Source organism: Canis lupus, chromosome 1 (assembly GCF_011100685.1).
Source record: "Canis lupus familiaris isolate Mischka breed German Shepherd chromosome 1, alternate assembly UU_Cfam_GSD_1.0, whole genome shotgun sequence".
Taxonomy (NCBI): Eukaryota; Metazoa; Chordata; class Mammalia; order Carnivora; family Canidae; genus Canis; species Canis lupus.
Window position 1 is genome coordinate 66,794,697 of NC_049222.1, and position 21,619 is coordinate 66,816,315.

Genomic DNA, 21,619 nt, shown 5'->3' on the forward strand with positions numbered 1-21,619 from the left:
CCCTTTTAATATTTCTTATAAGGTTGGTTTAGTGGTGATGAACTCCTTCAGTGGTTGCTTATCTAGAAAACTCTTTCTGTTTACTTCAATTCTGAATGAGAGGAGTGTGACCCTCTCCTTTCCCCATGATGGCATATGCTCACCCATTGATATCTGTGTACTCTGAAAAGGGGGGAATCATCTGGCAAAAATATTACTTTGCCTGCTGTGTTTAAGGCTCCCATTCAACTTGATATGGTGAACTTTGTTCACACCAACTTGTGCAAGAACAACAGCCAGCCATATGCTGTCAGTGAAGTAGCAGGTCATCAAACCGGTGCTGAGTCTTGGTACTGGCAGAGCCATGGCTCGAATTCCCAGAGTTCAAGGCAGTGGGACTCACCGTTCTGGTCAGGGTGGTTTTGGAAATATGTGTCATGGAGGCTGCATGTTTGCATCAACCAAAACCTGGTGTTGTTGGCATCGCAGAGTGAACACAACACAAAAGCGATTTGCCATCTGCTCTGCCCTGGCTGCTTCAGCCTTACCAGCACTGGTCCTGTCTAAAGGTCATTGTATTGAGGAAGTTCCTGAGCTTCCTTTGGTGGTTGAAGATAAAGTTGAAGGCTACAAGAAGACCCAGGAGGCTGTTTTGCTTCTTAAGAAACTTAAAGCCTAGAATGATATCAAAAAGGTCTATGCCTCTCAGCGAATGAGAGCTGGCAAGGGCAAAATGAGAAACCATTGTCATATCCAGGGCAGGGGACCTTGCATCATCTATAGTGAAGACAACAGATCATCAAGGCCTTCAGAAACATCCCTGGAATTACTTTACTTAATGTAAGCAAACTGAACATTCTGAAACTTGCTCCTGGTGGGCTTGTGGGACGTTTCTGCATTTGGACTGAAAGTGCTTTCTGCAAGTTAGATGAGCTGTATGGCATTTGGCATAAGGCTGCCTCCCTCAAGAGTAACTACAACTTCCCATGCATAAGATGCTTACTACAGACCTTAGCAGAATCTTGAGAAGCCCAGAGATCCAAAGAGAACCTCCGAGCACCATGCAAGAAGATTCATCGCAGAGTCCTGAAGAAGAATCCTGAAGAAGAACTGAAGAATCATGTTGAAGCTAAACCCATATGCAAGGACCATGAACTGGAACTCCATTCTTTGACAGGCCAAGAATCACAAACTCCGGATGGATAAGGCGGCAGCAACCTTAGAAACCAAATCAGATGAGAAGGGGGTTCCAGGCAAGAAGCCCATGGTAGGGAAGAAAGGAAAGAAGGCTGTTAGTGTGAAAAAACTGAAGAAACCTTTGGTAGGAAAAAAAAGCTGCAGCTACCAAGAAACCAGCAGCTGACAAAAAATCTGCAGAAAAGAACCCCACCATGGAAGAGAAGAAGCCTGCTGCCTAAAAACTTATATTTATTTATTCCATAAAAGTCAAATCATTTTGAACAGCTACTTTTAAATAAAGACTTGATCAAAGACAAAAAAAAAAACAAAAAACCTGAATGAGAGCTTTGGCAGGTAGGGTATTCTTAGTTGGATTTTTTTTCTTTCAGTATTTTAAATATGCAATTCCACTTTCTTATGGCCTACAAAGTTTCTGCTGCAAAATCTGCTGTTACTCTTATGGGGGGTTCTCTTGTTTTTCTCTAGCATAATCACTATGTTGTACGTCTGAAACTAATGTAACATTGTGTGTCAACTACGCTTCAATAAAAAAAGTTGCTTTTGAGTGCTGGGGGTGAAGCATCTGCCTTTGGCTCTGGTCATGATCTCAGAGTCCTGGGATCGAGCCCTACATCAGGCTTCCTGCTCAGGGTGGAGTCTGTTTCTCCCTCTCCCTCTCCCTCTTCCTCTGTCCCTTGGCCAACTTGTGTACTCTCTTTCTCCCTCAAATGAATAAGTATAATATATTTTTTAAAAGTTTATTTTGGTCTTGCTGCTTTTAAGATTCTTTTCTTGTCTTTAAATTTTGACATTTTAATTATAATGTATCTTGGTGTAGATCTCTTTAGTTTCCTCTTATTTGAAACTCTCTGGGATTCCTGGATCTGGATGTCTCTTCTTACCCTTAGGTTAAGTTTCAGCCATGATTTCTTCAAATAGGTTTTTTGTCCATTTCTCTTTCTTGTCCTTCTAGGAGCCATAATGCAAATGTTAGTCTACTTGATGTTGTTCCATAAACTGCTTAAGCTATTTTTACTGTTTTTCATTCCTTTTTTTTCTTTCTTCTGCTCCGATTGGGTAAGTTCCACTGCCTTATCTCCAAGTTCACACTTATAGATCATTTAATTTATCTATCTGATGATCAAAAGTTAAAATATTGACCCATACTTCCTTCAAGAGAATTTTATTAATCAAACTGAAATGATAAGTTTCCTTAGGATAAATGATACCCAATCTAGGCTATGCTTCCTAACATTAAATTCCAGATGATGGCTAGCATGCTTAGACCAAAGGATAATCTTCAGCTTTTTGATCTTGTACGAGAATGACAGGCCTGAGTTTACCAGAAAGTCAGGAAAGCCAGGAAGTCAGAAAAGAAACTGAAAAACACCATGACTAGGACTTTCTGGTATGTTCAGGTTTTACGATTTCTGAGTAAGATTTGAAATTATCTGATTCCTGAATATTCAGACAGCATCAGAGATGAAAAAGTGTAATTTGATTGAAGTTAAAACACAGGCAGGGCAAAGTTTGTTTGTTTGTCTTATGTGTGTGCAAAATGGAGCTGGAATTTCTGACTGTCTGGAACTCACCCTATTTGAATAATGGAGTACAATTTCTGATTTTTCCCCCTCTTCTTGTTTGTTCAGGCCCTTGTGGACCACTGAACAAGTAGGTCAGTTACAGAGTCAATTGGAAGTTCAGAAGTTGAGGTACATCAGAGGAGGGGCAGGAGCATAAAACAAGGCTGTGGGAAGCCAAGGCTTACTATTGGGATTTCAGAAGCAAAAGCATGCCTTATTATAATAGCTGAGCCTAGACGTCTTGGGAATACAGAAGTGGAGTAGCCGTCTTTGCCACTACTCAGTAAATCTTCTTGTTTCAGCCCATCTGATGCTATCAGGCCACCTTAAATAAAACCTTAAATAAAACCAATTTATTTAGAAACCAAAAGCAAAGATCAGGCCAACATTTTTGGAATCACTTAAATTCATCTTCATTAAAAACTTAGAATTATAACATTTTAGAAAGTTATTTCATAAAGACCTTTTTAAAGCTTATTGATATTGTTTGGAGTTTACTCTTTAATTTTGTTGTGGCCAGTCTTGCTAAAGGTTTATGGATTTTAGGGATCTTTCCAGAGCATCAGCTATTATTTTTGATATTGTTTTCCCATTCTCAGCTATTTAAGTTTATAGTTTCATTTTCATTATTTCTTTGCTTCTAGTATCTTAAATTTAATTTTGTCATCTTTTTCTAGGCTCCTACAGTAGAATTAATCATAGGTTATTAATTTTGGAATTTTTCTAATTTCATTTTTTTATAATATATACATTTAAAGCTAGAAATTACCTTCTAAGTGCCATTTTTACTGTATCTTATTAATTTTCATTAGCTGTATTTTTATTTTAACTTAATTCAAAATATATTTTAATTTCTTTTTGATCCTTTTTGCTTGACCTCCATGTTATTTAGAAGTGTGTTGTTTAATCTCCAGATATTTGGGAGTTTTCCAGTCAACTTTCTGCATTATTTCTAGTTTAATTTCATTGTGGCCTGAGAACAGTTTGTCTGAAATTTATATTTTAAATTTGCCATGTACAAAAATAATGAAAATAAAAACAAAACTTTAAAAGGTTGAAAATAAAGAATAAAGAAAATAAAAGATTTTGAAAAGATTAATAAATGATGATAGATGAATAAACCTCTAGCAAGGTTAACCAAGAATTCCACCCCGATCCCCACAACAAAAAAGGAAGAAAAAAAGAAAGAAGAAAAAAGAGAGAGAGAAGACATGAATTACCATATTACAAATGAAAGAGGGATCATCATCACTGATCCCATGGACATTCAAAGAACAGAGAGGGGATAGTGTGAATAACTCTTCCCTCACATTTGATAACTAAATTAAATGGACCAACTTCTTGAAAGACACAAACAACCAAAACTAACTCAAGGAGAAAAAAATAACCTTAATATCTCTGTACCTGTTAAAGAAATTAACTTCCTAATTTAAAATGTTTCAAAAAAGAAAATACCAGATCCAGATGGTTTCACAGGCAAATTTTATTCAAACATTAACAAAGCAATAACAGTGATTCTCTATTCTCCGTAATCTCTTCCCAAAAATGGTAGCAGAGGGAACATTTCCCAGCTCATTTCATGATGTCAGCATTAACTCCATTGCTTTCCTATATTCTATCAATAAACAATTGAAATTAGAAATTTAAAAAATATCATATATAATAGCACCAAAACCCTGAAATGTTTGGGTTTAAAAATCTAACAAAATATTTATTGATGTGTATGTGGAAAACTACATAAAATTATGAAAGGAATCAAAATGATCAAAATAAATTAAAATGATCAAAATAAATGAACAAAATAATAAGCAAAATAAATTCCATGTTAATTCATTGGAAGATTCATTATTGCTCAAATGCCAGTTCTTCCCAATTTGAATTATGGGTTAAAAGCAATCACAATAAAAATCACAGTAAGACTTTTGTAAATATTGATGACATGTGCTAATATTAATAAATAATAAATTAACTAATTTAAATTAATAATTAATAACTGAAGGAAGCCAGTCCGAATAGTCTATAGATGGTATGGTCCCATTTATGTGACATTCTCAAAAAGGCAAAACTATGGAAATGATAAACAGGATCAATAAATGCCATAAATTTGGGAAGGGGGGAGAATGGATAGATGAAACTTTACAGTACAGAGAATAAATTTTTAATGTACTAAAATAAAAAAAAATGCTTAGAAGTTTGAGAGACACCAGGATGGAATGTTAACTGTGACTTTACAAAATTCTGAATACTCTCACTAACAGATATGAGGACAAAGGATGCCAAGCTAAGTCACTGTGGAAATGAGTGGAGACCTTTAGCCTCTGCTAGTGCATAAACACTATAGCTGGAAACATCGTTTCCCATGAGGGGTATGGGTTAGCAATTCTAAAAATCACTGTACGTATGCTGGAATTGAATAATTAAGTAAATGAATGAAGAGTGGGAGTTAGGTTTCTCACTTTTGTAATGAGAGATTGCAGACACGCCAAGGAAGAGGCTAGAATAGCGTATGCTGTAATAGATCAGAGTTGGAGACATCAGGATGACCTCTTGTCTAGTGTACTACAGCTACATACGGCTGTTCACAGAAATATTTATAGAAGCCTCAGTTAGTATATATCCATATTGTTCCTGATCTGTCAGCTGAGAGGGCCTAGAAGCAAGAACCACTTGGTGGTAAAGAGCTTGGTTTTTCATTCTATTCTTCAGTACAAGGAACAGAGGCTTCTTGGGGGGAATGGCTGATACTAAGACTGGGGAAAGAAACATCCATGGCAAACCTAAAGCATTACATGGTGCCAGAAACCAAGGAAGTGCTCTATCATCAACAGCCCCCTGCCCATAAACCAAAACAAACAAAAACAAGAGCAGAAACATCCTGCATAACACGTGAAATGCAATGATGTAGATACATCAAAGAGGCATAGGAGCCAATTGGAAAAACTCCTGAGAGTTAAAGCTGGAACAATTTGAGCAAAAAAATAGCATAGTATTGTATTAAATCCAAAATATGAGACAAATATTAATGAGTCCATCCTGATATAAACAAGGACTGGATAAATAACTCCCCCCACCATGAGTGTGGGCTGTGCATGGTGACTCCTTTCAAAGAGAACAATACAAAAAAAAAAAAAAAGAACAATACAGATAGAAAGGGATAAAAGTAGTAACTTTACAATGGAGAAACCTCACAAATAGGACCTCGGCCAGCCAGTCAAAGTTAACAAGAGTGATGCTGTGTACACTTGACAGGATGTCATGGGAGTGGTACTCTACCTATGTCTTCTTCCCCCAAACCCATAATCTCAGTCCAACTATGAGGGAAATATCATAAAATCTCAATAGAAAGACATTCTGCAAAGTATCTGACCAGTGTTCCTCAACACTGCTGCAGTCGTTAAAAGCAGCGAAAGACTAAGAAACTATTACAGTGAAGAACATCGAAGCCAGACAAGCCAAGTAAGTGTAGTTCTAAGTGGGACCCTGGAACAGAAAAAAGAGCACAAGATGAACACTAAGACATCCAAATAAAATACGGACTTTAGTTAATAATGACGTAACAGTGGGGGCTCATTATTGTGACATAGGTGTCATAGTAACGTAAAATATTAACAAGAGCTCGACGTATACGCCTTTGCTAGTCTGTAAATCTAAAATTATTCTAAAACAGAAAGTGTATTTTAAAAAAAACAACAACTGGATATTATGTTCAACCACAATGGGTCCTAGCAGTCTAAAGCTGATAAACAAATACATCGTTTTATTGCTACATCAGCCAAAGATGATCAGCGTCCATCATCTCAGTGGGGAACTCCTTCATGACCAGTGAACAAGAGGATGTGTTTTAACTGATCGAGTACAGATCTACACACTAACACCTACCCTTTCCTGGGTCCATGTTTCGATCCTTTAATGATCCTAATCACAATAAGCTTTCTGTTTCCGTCTAGTAAGGGTTGCTTCTCCCCTTCAGAGGGCCGTTAGGGAATTCCTTACTGGGATACACTTTGTCTTGCCTGAGCAAGCAAAAACAAACAAACAAAAAACCCCAAAACAAAATAAAACCAAAAAACCAAAAAAATCCCCTCACTGTTCATTTTATTGGTGGAATTGTTGACATTCTTTTTTTTTTTTAATAAATTTATTTTTTACTGGTGTTCAATTTGTCAACATATAGAATAACACCCAGTGCTCATCCCGTCAAGTGCCCCCACTCAGTGCCCGTGTGTGATATAGACGATCATATAGTAACATTTTAAGCATGGCCACTAACTTGACTCAATTAAAGTCCTTTTTACTAGTAAGATAGACTTTAAAAGAAAAAGGTTTTTTAAAATTCTTTTAAAAAGAGATACCATTGAGTGAACTTATTAGCTTTTCCTCGTCTAGGCCAGGGTTTCTCAACTTCGGCACTTTCCACACTGTGGGGTGCTGTGCTGTGCTCGGTGGGACACTTAGCTGCATCCCTGGCTTCTGCCCTCTACATGTCAGGCCCACCCTCACTTTCAGGTATGACTTTGCCAAATGTCCCCTGCTTGGCAAAATTGCCCTTAGTTGAGAACCACTGGGTTAGATCAACACAGAGCTTGAGGCGTCCATCATAGAGTCTCTTGAGTCGGTAGTGGCAAGTAGCACTGAGGCAATATTCATTACTCTCACTGGTTTTGGGGTTTTGTCCTAGCCAGCAATCTTCTATGAGTGATACACAATCCACTTTGTCTCCACCTTACAGTTTGTTGATGGAGTTCCCGTCCTTGGCTCGTGGTGTTTGTGTATTAAATTTCCATGGGGGAGAATAGTTTTGCCATCAGGATTTGAAATACCTCATTGACTCAATCTGTGCCGAGTCTGTTTGTCCTCTGTATCTTCTCCTCATCTCCCATGACATAAAGACCGGAATTGGCCAAAACATTGATTAAAAGTCTGTTGCTCTGTGTCATTTCTTTTATGTTACCTTTGTAGTATCTCGCTAACTTATCTTTTGATTCTTTGTTAAATGTGGGGGAGGGGATGTCTTTGAATTCAAAAGAGCCAACAGTCTCCTAAAAGGAATCCTCATTCCTAACAGATCTACTTGTTGTATTTTAATTTATGTGCTGATTGGCTTATAATGACTAATATATTGCTTACATCATTTTGGAAAAGAGCAATCGAAGGATTTCAAAAAAAATTATTACTCCCAAATTAAAAAAAATGTTGATCCTTTAAGAAAACCTTTTTCTTTTAAAGTTTATCTTACTAGTAAAAAGGACTTTAATTGAGTCAAGTTAGTAGCCATGCTTAAAATGTTACTATATGATCGTCTATATCACACTAGGAAAAAAAGACTTCTTAACAGAACGGGAGCACTTTAATAAAACTTAGAAGTTTTAGTTAATGGGTTACACATGTAAGATAAGTTCAAGTAAGATCCTAAAATTTGGTAAATACTTAGAAGTTAGACTGAGTTGGTACTATCTTCCTGATTTTCTCATAGTTTTAAAATAATGTTAATACAATACTACAGTCTAAGCAAGACATAAAGTTATATTTTTAGAGACACCTGAGCAGATAACATTACTTTGGGTAACATTACGTTGACAAAGTTTTAGGATTAGGAACATATAAATATATGTGTTTAAGGAAATTGAATTATAGTAGCCACTATCTTTATAAAAGGGATTGATTCTTATAATTTGTTTTTTAAATATTTTAAAAATAACGATTATTCTTCTATTATTTTCTGACCATCTCAATTCAAGGAGAAATTATATTCTCAACTCATGTTAGACTCCACGAAGATGCAATTGTATCAGAAAAACATGATAATATTTGTATCTATTTAAGTCCATCTAATCAAAGATGAAATATTTGCTCCATGTTACAGAGAAGAATTTAATATCTATTCCAAAGCATGCAAGTGTATAAATCATTAAGGAAAAGAAATAACCCAATAGAAAAATAGGTTGAGAAATCAAATAGGTAATTAATCCAAGAGAGCAGAATTGGCTAAAAATCATTTGCAAATGTTGCTAATCTCACTAAAAGGAAAATAAAAAATAAAACCATTAAAATTTTATTTTGTCAGAATGGCAAAGATGAAAACAATTTATAATAGTACTGCTGAGAATTGTTGGGGTGTGCAAAGTTATTCAGTAAGTGTACCCGCATACATCCTTAAATTCCACATGAAGTCTCTAAGGATCTCTAGGATCTAAAGGATCTCTAAGGATCTAAAGTTCTACACAGTTTTACCTAAAGGCAAAGGTCTGCTATTGCAGATACAGATTTTTTTAATTTGGCGAACGTTTATTGTCAACTATTTTGTGCCAGACATTATGTGAAATACTGGGAATAAGATGGTAAGTAATATAAAACTTCAAAACTGTTAAATAAAAAATTAACTGAGTAGAATTTCAAAGATCTAGTTGGCATAATATTGATTGATGCCTCGGGCAGCATGGATCCAGCAAGCAGGCTGACTCCATGGGGCTACAGAACAGGGAAGACTTTAAAGGTAGAGATGAGGGAGTGGGGGGCCGATCAGTAAATTTCCCAGTGCTGACTGGTTAAAGGTCACATACCTGTGGGGTTAAGAGCACAGCTAGTTTGGGGATTAGGTCTTGCTTGGCTTACTGATTTAGGGCCTTAAGTGATGCCATTCGGGGCATGTGGTTTTCTTTTCAACAACCAATTAAGGGGCACCTGGGTGGCCCTGGCAGCTGGGCATCTGCCTTGGGCTCAGGTCATGATCTCAGGGTCCTGGGATCCAGCCCCACATCCAGCTCCTGCTCAGCAGGGAATCTGCTTCCCCTCTGCTCATGCTTATGCTCTTTCTCTGAAATAAATAAAGAAAATCTAAAATAAATAAATAAATAAATAAATAGGATCACTGGCCTAAATGAATGAATAAATAATTAAGGAAATAACCCAATCAAGGTTAGTCATTGAAAATTTAATTGCCTACTTTCTAAATAGTATTATTCTTTACATCATCCCCCCACATGGCATGATCAGAAAACTATGTTAAAAACTATTAATAGAAAGATCTTTGCTGTAAAAATCATTATTATTTGTTTAAATAGTCTTTGGGTTGTAGTAAACCTAAAATGTTAGTAGTTATGTAACCATTGGATGGTTTGCAGGGGGTGAGAAGAGGGGAGGGAGGTTGTGGGGGGGGGGCTTCCTCAAAACTCAATGAAGTTGTTTCTCCTTTCTGCCTTTCAGCTGGGATCCAACGCCTCTTACCTTCTGCCACATGGTGGCAGCATCTGAACACTGTGGCTCATTTCCTTCTGCTCTCCGACCCATTTTTAGGTAAAAATCCAGCAGAATGATTAGAGGGGAATGTCTGAAGGAGACCCCTGTGCCAGGACCCTTGATACCCCATTAAACTATTCCCTGTGACAGAAGAAAATAATCTCAAATGTTTCATTGCCATGTATACAAATCATACATATTTTAGAACATTTTAACTTTTAGAAAAACCTTAACCACCAAGTTGGTAGCCCAAAGAATCAATTTTTGTAACAGTAATGCTTTCTACAGGTAATCATGCTTTTTTCTTTTTTTGTCTTAGAAGATTTAGTAATCCTGATTCTTAATTTATGCCTGCTGTCTCTTCTTCAAAAGCAAGGTAAAATATGATTCATGTATTTTTTTTTGGGGGGGGGGGTAAGGTGAGTACAGTTGGGAGAAGAACTCTGTTAAGGTAGTATTATATTCCGTTTTAGAAAATTGCTCGTCACCATGTGAATGCGTCTGTAGGGAGGATAGTACACGATTTTCATGTTTACCGTTCTCTTCCTGGTACCCACCTTGGGATGAATGAATAAATTAATCATGGCCTCTTAATCACCATCTGATAACTCGCCTTTCCTGGAGCTGATGTGTTGATTGATCCTTAATATCATCTTAGAATGATACTGAAAATCATCTGTTAAGGGTACTTCTAAAATAGACTTGCCTTTCTCCCAGCTTGGGTGCTACTGGGCCACAGAGCATTCAGGTGTTTTTTGCCAGCCCTTCTGATCAGGAGACATTCTCCAGCAAGCAAGGCTATGTCTTAGCCCCCTTGCCTGGATGGGAGAGGGAGGGGATCCTTCAGGCCACTCTCCATTTCCCAAACAGGCCTTTTGGTTGGGTTGGGCTGAGATAGACCCTCAGCTCAGCCTTGGCTATGAATTAATCCCCCTGCCTGTGTGTAGTAGGAAAGCAAGTCTCCATACGTGGTACTGGCCTTGCTCTGGGGTGATCTGCTCTGTCCACCTGCCTCTTAGCTCAACTGCTCCCGGGTTGCAAAGTTTTCTGGAGTTGACCCCAGACCATGGGTGGGGCCGTGACTCAGCACCTTGCCTTGGTCTGGGCAAACTGAGTTCTAGAGCCACAGAACTCCTTGTTTGAGGATCTGCATAAGCAGGTCTGCATCCCACCTAATTCCCTGGCCAGAGTACACCCCTGACTTGGTTTTGTACCTGAGTGAAGCTGCTGGTTGGGATTACTAGTTGGGGTACTGCAGGTATGAACTTGGTCTGCCTAGATCCAGGTGCTGGTTATTGCAAGCCCTTTGGCCTTCTCTATCACAGTGAGTTTCTCAGGAGCTCAACACCCCCCCCCCCCCCATTTTCCTGCAAATCCTGTGTTGTAAGATCAGAGAAGGGGCTCCTGGAACGTGACCCACAATGCTGGGAGACACTGGCTGTCCCCCCTGGGTTCTCTTTTCCTCCTGGAGGAACTAGAGGCTCAGGCAAGACCTCTTCATGCGGTGCTGTGCCGGCCTGGGGAAGGGGCAGTGTGGGCAACATGGAGCTTCTTCTCTTACCTTCAAATGTAGTCTGTCCTGGTCTCTGAGGGGCAAGTGGGTACTTCAGCCTCAAGCCTCACCTCAGTGATATCTTATTCTTGAATAGATGTTAGTTGTTCTTCTTGTGAAGGGTAACAAATCAAGAACTACCTCTGTATCTTGGTGACGTTATTCTCCTTATATCACATTTTCTTTACCCATTCATTTGTGCATGGGTTCTCTGGTTGTTTCCATGTCGTGGCTATGGCGAACAATGCTGCAATGAACACCAAGGCACAGATGTCTTTCAGAGAGTGATTGTATTTCCTTTAGATATATACCCAAAAGTGGGTTTGCTGGACCCTATGGTAGTTCTATTTTAAAATTTTTGAAGAACCTCCATACTAGTTTCCACAGTGGCAGCACTTGTCTACATTCTACGGTGGTAAGGGGAGGGGCTCATCTGGAAGTGAGTTTCCTGCCTCTCCCCAGCAGCAGACCCTTCCTTTGGATCAGTACCCAGCTTATCCACAAGGAGGTTTCTGCCCCTCATGCAGCGACAGATTTCTTCTGTTTCTCTTTCCCCCTTCGCAGCAAGCAACCTTTTGCTGGGACCTGGGGACAAGAGGGTTTTCTGCCCTCCTGTGGCATCCAAGCACTTGTGCTTCATGTGAGAGAATGGCCCAGTACTCTATCAGCAGCAGACAGCCACCAAGGGCAGTTCTCAATTATGGGGGGACCTCCTGTAGGTCTCCTGGCCAGTATCAGATCATTTTCATGAGCTATGTGATGAGGCTCGAGGAAAAGAGTTGCTGGGTAAATCTACATTCTTGTTGTGTCAGGGGACCCAGAGATTCTAAACTGTCACATTTGCTCACAGAAAACTTTAAAGAATTTGTTAACATTTCAGTTGTTTTCCTCTTACTTGCATTACGGCTGCCATCGCCTACCCTGTGCTCTCCAAAGGTAAAACTGTATATCTCACCTTTCCTTGGACGTGTTTGGTGCTCTCCAGGATTCAGTTCACCTAGTTGCCTTTGATTGCATTTATCTAATGGGCTCAAACTAAGTTATGACTTTGTAGATTATATGACCTTTATTTCTTACTGTGAGAGTGATATTTTCACATGGTTTCCACCTAAGTACTTATAAGCAGAACTGCATTTTTATATTTGGAGTATCTTGCTTATTCAGTTTATTGGGTTATTAAGAGTGTAAAAAAGACGCCTCTTTTGCCATATAATCTAAAATGTAACAGTCCATGATACAGAAAAAGGAAAAATCCTGAAGTCCTTTCCTTCTTACACCAATACATGTTTATGAAAGAAAAGAGTAGCCATAGGAAGTCATATGCCATAGTTGTTTTTTTCCCTTTTGTTTCTTTGATATTTATAAAAACAGTCAGATACATCTGAGTAAACAAAGGACATCAGAGGATAGCTCTCTCTAACACACTAGGAAAACTGACTGCAAGTTCTGGAGGATATCTTGACAGTAGACTTCTTTTTTTTAATTTATTTTTTTATTTTTATTTTTTATAGGACTTTAATTCTATTTAGATAACATGCAATGTTATATTAGTTTCAGGAATACAATATAATGATTCAACAATCATATGTCACCCGTTGCTCATCAAAAGTGCACTCCTTAATCTCCATAACCTGTTTAACACATCAGTCAACCACCATCCCCTCTGATAATCATCAGTTTGGTGTTTATAATTAAGTGTATCTTTCTTGTTTCGTGTCTGTCTCTTTTTTACTTTTGTTCATTTGTTTTGTGCTTTGGTTTCACATATGGAAAGTAGATTTCTGATGTGGTGTGGTGTGAGAGAGGCTAGGGGGCAGGTGTGAGGTGGCACTCTTGCTTCCCACTGGGAACAGAAAGACCAGCGATTATTGTATGAAGAGACACAGAAATAAATCATCCATGGTGTGAAATTACATAATTCCTAAAGGTCAGGCTATTATTTGGCAATCACTGATATTGAAAGGAAGGTCTGCTAGCAGACCCTATAACTGTCTCTAGGCGGGCAGGGAAATGAGGAATCTTTTCTACTTCTTCCAACAAAGAAAAGTTTATATTTTTTCTTTTCAAATTTTTATTTGAGTTTTAGTTAGTTAACATACCGTGCAATATTGGTTTCAGGAATAGAATCCTATGATTCATCACTTACATACAACACCCAGTGCTCATCATGAAAAGTGCCCTCCTTAATACCCCTCACTCATCTAACCCGTTCCCCACCCACCTCACTCCATCAGTCTTCAGGTTGTTCTTTACATTTAAGAGCCTCTTATGATTTATTTTCCTCTCTCTTTTTTTCTTTCTTTTTCCTCCCATATGTTCATCTGTTTCATTTCTTAAATTCCAATATGAGTGAAATTATATGATTGTTTTTCTCTGACTGGCTTATTTCACTCAGCATAATACACTCTAGCTCCATGCACGTCATTGTAAATAACAAGATTTCATTCTTTTTGATGGCTGAGTAATATCCCATTGTGTACATATACCATTTCTTCTTTACCAATTCACCGGTCAATGGGCATTTGGGCTCTTTCCATTGTTTGGCTGTTGTAGATAATGCTGCTTTAAACAGCAGGGCACATGTACCCCTTTGAATCTATATTTTTGTGTCCTTCAGGTAAATATCTAGTAGTGCAATTTCTGGATCACAAGAAAGAAACGTTTAATTTCAAATAGATGGTAACAGTTTATTTCTCTACAAAATAACTTATTTTCTGACTCTTATGGATAGGTGTAGCAAAGTCCAAGAATATCTCATGTCTATAATAATTATAAAATAATGCATTCTAAGGTTTTATGCACTAAAGACACTATTTGGGCAGGATTTAGCTGATATAAGTATAATATGCAGATAAAGTGATCTGATACTCTTTTGAGATCTTGGATAATTCAGAACAAACAAACAAACATAGTTTGTTCTGATAACAAATTTTATTGATACAGAGACTTAAAAACAAGAACTTCTAAAACGATCTTATGTACATTTGCAGACTTCTACCAGACATCTATGACATTCAGCCATCAGTATTAGTTATGACCCATAATATAGCCTTCTGGGTTTGAGCAGTAATGACAATAGTAAAAATAAAATAAACCAAAGATTGTAGAGAAACCACTGAACCAGAGACAAGATGGCACTTTTTTGGACCAATTTTCTATACAAATTGAAGCTTTTTGAAGCCGAAGAACAAGCAAGATGAATTAAGAAAAAAAACAATAAAGACACAAACTTAGAAGATTTTAATATGATAGTTTCAAGTGTAGTGCCAGCTTGTAGTAGAAGTGCCAAAAATGCCTCACATCAAGAAGATATTTCAGGTAAAGCAGGTTATGAAACCATGAACAGTACAACTAACCGTGGAGGCACTTCCTGTATCACAATGACAAACTAAGGCAAAATACAATGGAGTACTATTGCTTGGACAGTAGGATGGTTGTAAATGATAGAACATAATAAGGTAAGGTAAAGTTACAATAAATTTAAGCAAAAGAAAAAACCCCTGTTGTCAACTTCAAAGTCAGCCAGACAATATTCCCAATGGGCCAATTCATACATATTTTATAAAACAGGACTCAAAAGGACAAGTGGTAAAATCTGTGCACTTATGTGCCACTTACAGAACATGAAGAAATGCATGAAAAACTGAAAATATTAAAAAACACATATTTTGTCGATGTATAGTTGTAGAGATAAATCTTAGTATATGTGTTGCTGAAGTAAGCACTGTAGAGGTAAATCTGAAGAAGCAGAGAAATTATCATTAAGCAGGATTACAACTTTCTAATTTATGTAATTCAATAAGAAAAAGCTAAATATGCCAATCTAAAAAGTGGGCAAAGATGGGATGAGAAAAAACAATAATAAAGAAATACAAACAGCTAATTAATTTACAAAAGTGTTTATCATCACAAGAATAAAAAATGAAAATTAAGACTTTTTTGATTTATCAAATCATTGGAAGACATGTAGAAACTATTAGACCAGTGTTACTAGAGGGAGAAAATGGACGCTGTCCTTAGCAGCTCTATGGCAAATTACGGCAGATTTTTTCATAGCAATTTGAGTGTATATATCAAAAGCCTTAAAAATGTTCATGTCTTTGGATCCAGAAATTCCAAATTCAGGAATCTATTTAAAAGACATAATTGAGGGGCACCTGGCTGGCTCAGCAGGTAGAGAATGTGGCTCTTGATCTTGGACTTGTGAGTTTGAGCTCCATGTTGGATGCAGAGATTACTTAAATAAATGAAGTTTTAAGAAAAGATACATAATTGAGCATGAAGGGTAATAAAGAGTGGCATGTAGGGACATTGGAAAAAGTTCTAATTGACTTCAGTTTTGTTTCCTTTTCCTACCAAAATGATGAATTTGGATAATTCTCAGCTCCCTTCTCCAAGATTAATCTATTAAAAAAAAAAAAAAAACACCAAGAAAAAAAGTGGAAAAATGGAGAAACCTCTGGGGTGATTGTGACGATGGTGGTGGCTTGCACTGGAGCAGGAGACAGCCAAACAGAGAAGAAGAAGAACCTACCTTAATTAAGGAATAAATCAGTGCAGTATACAAGACCCCTGCTTTGGAGTTGCTAAGAAAAACTGGAGGTAACCGACTGACTTCTGGAAGTCAGTCTCATCCTCCTGTTTCTTCTTCCAAACTACCAGCATTGATCAACTATAATCTAAAGAGAATCTCTTCCATATTCTGTTTTTCTCTGGGGAACAAAGGATAAAATCTTCAACTAAAGAGTTGTTTTACTGCATAAGGAGAATTGACTGGGTTTGGGGTGGGGCTTTTCTGCTTAGGACTTATCGACTTCTTACCCACAAATGCAGTCTGACACTATGCAACGAAAGGAATTAGGCTTCCAGGAGAACATGAGCTTACAGGATAAAATATAATGGGCAGAGTTATTTCAAAGGAAAAGGGATATGTTGGATCATAGAGCCCATTAGAAGTGAAATCATTAGAATAGAAGGTAAAAGTCGTTATAATTAATCTATAAACATACTGAACAAGAGAAGACATCACTAGCATAACACAATAAAATATAAAAAGAATCCAAAAGAATGTTGGGTATGAGAATTACAATGACTGAAATTAAAAAAAACAACAAAGAACCTCAAAAAATCAGATAAGAAACAGAATGGATACCCTTGAGGAACAATTTTATGAAATTGGAAACTAGATGATGAAACTCTTTCAGTGATGAAAAAAGACAAAGGAGGAAAATGTTAAAACAAAAACTAAGAAATATGGAGACTGCTAATACTCACAGAAAAATGAGACCAAAACAATTGTTCTAAGATATCTAGATAAAAACATACATTTCCCAGAATTTTAAGAAATGATGAAAAACGAAGTGAACTAGAAGAGGGGAAAAAAGAGAAAAGTCACACTTAGATGTATAATAATGAATTTTAAGAATATAAAGAATTAGGATGTCTGAGTGGCTCAGTCGGTTAACTGTCTGCCTTGGGCTCAGGTTATGATCCCAGAGTTCCAGGATTGAGTTCTGCATCTGGCTCCTTGTTCGGCAGAGAGCCTGTTTCTCCCTGCTTGCCCACACGCTCTCTCTCACTTGCTCTCTCTCTATCTGACAAATAAATAGAATCCTAAAAAAACAAAGAATATAAAAAATCGGGATACATTCTAAAAACTTGCAAGAAAATATCAAATCACATATAATTTGCTTATATACCATGCACCACTAAGTGTATGCGAAGAGACAATGGAGTAGTGTTTTCAAAGCACTGAAGGAAAACCCTTAGTTCCTAGAATTTTTTACCTAGTCAAACTGTCAATTAAATTTCATGACATAACTAAATATTTTTCCTGAACTCTAAGGCCTTCAAAATTTTGCACAGAGACCAGCATTGAATGAGTTTTGGATCAAGTGTTTTAAACAAGAGAAAGGATAAGTCCAAGAGATGTTGCAAGAGATCTATGAAGTTCATGTGGTCAAATGAATAAAATTAATCAAACATCTTGGTAAAATTTCTTTTTGCCTTAGAAAAACACCAAAGATAAATGATGAAAGTGTGTATGTATATCATGCATATTGTAAATGTATAAATATATATGCACATATTTTATACACCATATATTTATATATAAGCATAACTTAAAAATATATATCCAAAATGAAAATGGTAGTTATTATCAACATGATGGGAGTTGGAGGGGTTGGCAGATGAGTTAAGATATTATTGAGGGACACTGTATTTTTAAAGTAGAGAGAAGCCTCAAATTCTGGTAAACTGTGTCAAAAATGAAATAAAAAATTAACGTGGTTGAAATAGATGAACAAGAGAGTTCCTATATCTATCATATAAGATAAAGTAATCTCTACAACATAAATATTTATTAAGATAGGAGGTGGTCATTACATATGTATTCAATCAAACTGGAAAACTTGATGAAATAGATAAATTCATAGAAAAAACACTTGCCAGAACTTACTTAAGATGAAGTATAAGGCTTCAACCATCTTTTCACTATTTTCTAATTTAAAAAATGGTTAAACATTTTCACATATAAGAAACAGATTGTAAAGGCAGGTTTTACAAAAATTTTAAGAAGCATATAATTCTGACTTTATTTGAACTCTATAGTGGAATAATGGATTAAGTGAAAATACTGTCAGTGTATTCCAGAACTCTGCTGCCCAATACAGTAGCCACTAACCCTATGTGTCTATTTAGAATCAAATAAAATTCAAATTCATTTCCCCAGTTACATCAGTCACATTTCTAAGTGCTCAATAACTACCTGTGATTACTGGCTTCCATACTGGACATCTCAGATAATTAACTTTTCCATCATTACAGAATGGTGTATTAGGCAATGCTGTTCTAGAGATCAGAACCTTTATAACAAAAACAGACAAAGCTATCATGAAAAAGTAAAATAAAAACCCATTTTACATATGAATATAGGTGAAAATATCCTAAACAAAACATTATCACATTATGAGTCAAATAGGAATTAAAAAGAGAAAAAAAACTCAGGTGTAACTAAAGAAGATAAGGATTAATTAATATTAGAAAAATTCATACCTGAAATTATACAAATAGACGAAATAAATTACCCAAAGGCACAAGTAAGATGATAAAATTCAACATTTATGTATGATTAAAAGACAAATTAATACTTAGTAACTGAAAATATAAAGTAACTGCCTGTAACACTGCCAAAATGTATCTACAAAAACCTAAACACCATTATCTTCTAATCATGTTAGACAAATTGGTACTGGATTTATCTTCTTTTTGTAAACTACTGAAAAACAAAACAAAAGAAATAGCAAACAAGGTTTGAGACACAGTACCAGGAAACACAGGACTGCTATCCCTGAGAAAAGCAAAACATACAGGACAAGCTCTCAAGGTGCCCAGGGTTCCTGCCATGAGGAACTTTCCTGACCACAGGGTAAATAAGGGGGACCCAAGCCGAGCATGGCAATCAAGTTGAGTGCAGGGGGTAGAGCACGGAGTCTGGGGAAGCCAGGTAGCTGGCACCTGCACCACAGGGTATCGGAGAGGGCTCCAGATATCTACATAGAGTTCCTTGGAGTCTATGCCTTGACACAGCTGTGGCAAGCCTAAGGTGAAACATCAGAAGGCTGGGCAAAAGCAGCTCCAGGTAGCTGAAGCTTAACGATACCCAAGAAGAAAGGGCACTGGACATGACATTCTTGCCCAGAGCATGGAAGACACTTTTCCTCATTAAAAAAACCCTTTAAAGTGTAAGTAGACATTTAAAGCAAAAATAATAATTGGTTGGTAGGGGTGGTTTATAACACATGTAGAAACCAAATGTATGATAAGAGTAGCATGAAGACTCAGTGAGAGTGGGCCTTTCCCACCTGGGTCCTAGCCTCACCTTGGCTAGGTGAGAGGGAAGCACATGCCCAACCAATGACCTTAAATTTGAGGGATGCTGGGATTTGGGGGCTCACTTCTTTCCCCAGGTCTATATGTGACCGAAAGTCTCAATTATCTGCATATCATGCATGGAGCCGGTGCAGAGGGATAGGGAAGAAATCATCAAGGTAGTACAAGAGGGATCAGTGCTTCTCTGCAGGTGATAATGGCAGGCCACAGGCAGTCCTCTGGTTGTGTCCAGTTGAGAGAGTTCTGGTTACTGTGAACATGTGGGTAAGTCAGCAAGTTCAGTGTATCAATATTTTCATGCCTTAAAAATTATATAAAATTATTTTTCTCTGTGCAGTATAAACAGGTCTTCAGCATCTGCTGTAATTCAAATTACTACATTTTATTTTATTTATTCTCAGCATAAAGATCAGTGAACATGGAGAGGTTTGCAGAAGTGCATGTAGCAGTATAATTGGTGCAGGTCCTACAAGGCTTTCTGTAGCTGTTCCTCTAAAGCGTGGCTACTAAACTTGAAGAGGACATCTCCATGTGTCTAGCAGATACAGCTGTTCAAAGTGAAGCTCCAACTTTCTCAGGAACTTGCCTTGATTCATGTGCTTTTGAAGAACTCGTTTCAGATTGAAAGGAGAGAGGATTCAATACTTCTGTAACAAGAAGTCAGATTTGGAATTTTAACAGCGGAATATAGGATTCCTGGGCCATATTTCCCAGGTCTTTTCATGTATAATCATGGCGTTGTATTTTATATTTGGGACATTTAGTGAGCTGAATGGAAGAAAAAACAGAAGCTCTGGGTGTTGAAATATGCCTGGTTATCCTGCTCCTGAGGTCCTTTTCAGTACACTTAACACTGTAAGAAAACACACTTTTTTCAGGTGCCATTGAAATATTCTATAAGATAGACATGTGTCAACCAAAAAAAAAAAAAAGCCTTGATATATAAAAGGATTTAAAATATGTAATATACAGTCCTTACAATAACTCTCTATAGTCTAGAGACTATAGAACTAAATTAAAAACCAGTGAAAAAAAGATATCTGGAACATACCCCTAATATTAAGAAGTGAAAACACACTTTTAAATATCTCATGAGCTAAAGAAGCAAGCACAATGTAAATTAGAAAGAATTTGTATTCAATGAAAATAAGTACAACACATCAAAATTTGTGAAGCACAACTAAAGTAGTGCTTAGAAGAAAGTTTACACTTACATAAAAATTTTTAAAATGCTCACAATTAATGCCCTTAAGTCATTCTAAAATCTGTATTTAACGAAAACAACAACAAAAAAACCAAAAAAATAAAGCCAAAAAAACCAAAACCAAAACCAAAACAAAAAAAGACATTCTGTAACTGTAAAGGACGTCAAATTAAATGCAAGGTACAGTAAGTAAAAACGAAACAATAAAAAGTGCAAATCAATTAAATACAGAATGAGTGAATAACAAAGAAAATCAACAGAACCAATGATTTTCAAAAGTCAATACGATTGATAAATGTGCAGTTTGATTGGTGAAGAAATAAGAATAGGACACAAATCACCAACATCAGGAATGAACTGAGATAGCAGTACATATTTTACCAACATTTGAAAGATAATAACACAAAAATTTATGCCAAGTTTGAAAACAGATAAAACTGATAAATTTCTGGAAAGATTAAAACACAAGACTGACACAAAAATAAATAGGTAAATATTTAAATAGTCACATGCTGAGGAAAGAAATGGTAAATGTAATTTAAAAAATCTTTCCCTACACACAATGAAAACTCTCCAGGCCCAGATGTTTTCATTAGTGAATTCTCTCAGACACAAAAGGAAAGAAAAATAAATCTTACACGTACTCTTCCTGCAATAACAAGAAAGTAATTATCAAGTCATTTATGAGGACTGCAGTGCTCTGTTATCATCACCGAAAACAAGAACAGGAAATTACAGTCCAATGTGCCTCATGAACAGATACAAGCAAACTAATTGTAATATTAGTAAATTGAATCCAGCAATATGTCAAAAGGGTCAATGGAGCTTCCAGCATGGTGAATGCATGGAAGAGCTGGAAGGGTGTTGCATCCAGAAAGGGCAAGGAAGCTCCTTTCTTCTCCCCCCACATACTTTGGCCAAATGCATCTTTTCTATTTGGCTGTTACTAAACCAGTAAATATATGTGTAAAAAAAAGGAGGGAGATCCTACAT

At 36.8% G+C, this 21,619-nt stretch overlaps 1 pseudogene; it reads left to right on the top strand.

Annotated features, from left to right (window-relative positions):
• The first annotated feature begins 128 nt into the window (after positions 1-128).
• Positions 129-1,397, top strand: LOC119875945 (annotated as a pseudogene).
• The last annotated feature ends 20,222 nt before the right edge of the window (positions 1,398-21,619 follow it).